Source organism: Corvus brachyrhynchos, unplaced genomic scaffold, assembly GCF_000691975.1.
Source record: "Corvus brachyrhynchos isolate BGI_N302 unplaced genomic scaffold, ASM69197v1 scaffold99, whole genome shotgun sequence".
In the NCBI taxonomy this organism is placed as follows: Eukaryota; Metazoa; Chordata; class Aves; order Passeriformes; family Corvidae; genus Corvus; species Corvus brachyrhynchos.
In genome coordinates, this window is record NW_008239778.1 from 1,548,007 (window position 1) to 1,548,570 (window position 564).

The following is a 564-nucleotide window of genomic DNA, read 5'->3' on the forward strand; positions in this document are numbered from 1 at the left end:
CGAGCTGTCGCCGCTGCTCGGGCTCAGCTAAGCCCGTGTGGTCGCAGCCAGACCTGTGGAGACACCTCGGTGCTCGCTGTGGTCACAGTGACCCGGAGTGGGGCTCGGGGTGCAGGGAGTCCATCAGCAGCGCGTCCCGGGGCCCGGACCATGTTCCCGGAGGTGCAGCCAGCATCTTCCCTCTGTCCAGCACGCAGGTAAATGCTCCGTGCGGGGTGACCCAAAAATGCAGACACTGCAACAGAAATGTCCCTCCTTTGGTGGCGCCTGCAACCAGCCCGGGCTCGGGGTGCCCCCCAGGGCACAGAGAAACCCCCAGCCCTGCCCGCGGGCCGGGGGCTGGCACAGGGGAGGTGAAGCGATGTGCCCAAGAGCACAGCGAGCAGCGGCGTCGGAGGAGGGAAAGACTCCTTCAGAGGGGTCCTGCCCACCTCCCCCGAAGGAGTCTGGCCCGGGGGGATCGTCCGGAGAGGGAACGAGAGCACCGATGCCGCTGGGCGCCGGGGAGGGAAGGGGCGACGGCGCTGCACCCAGCACACTGCAGGGGGGACATGGGAGGGACAT

At 68.4% G+C, this 564-nt stretch overlaps 1 protein-coding gene across 2 annotated transcripts in view; it reads left to right on the forward strand.

Annotated features, from left to right (window-relative positions):
• The first annotated feature begins 6 nt into the window (after window positions 1-6).
• RASL10B (RAS like family 10 member B) overlaps window positions 7-564 on the forward strand; it is an 8,049-nt gene continuing 7,491 nt past the window's right edge. For both annotated transcript variants that reach the window (XM_008640367.2, XM_017743010.1), the window contains exon 1: window positions 7-197. The gene's annotated coding sequence lies outside the window, so the exon portion shown is untranslated. The remainder of the gene's footprint in view (window positions 198-564) is intronic.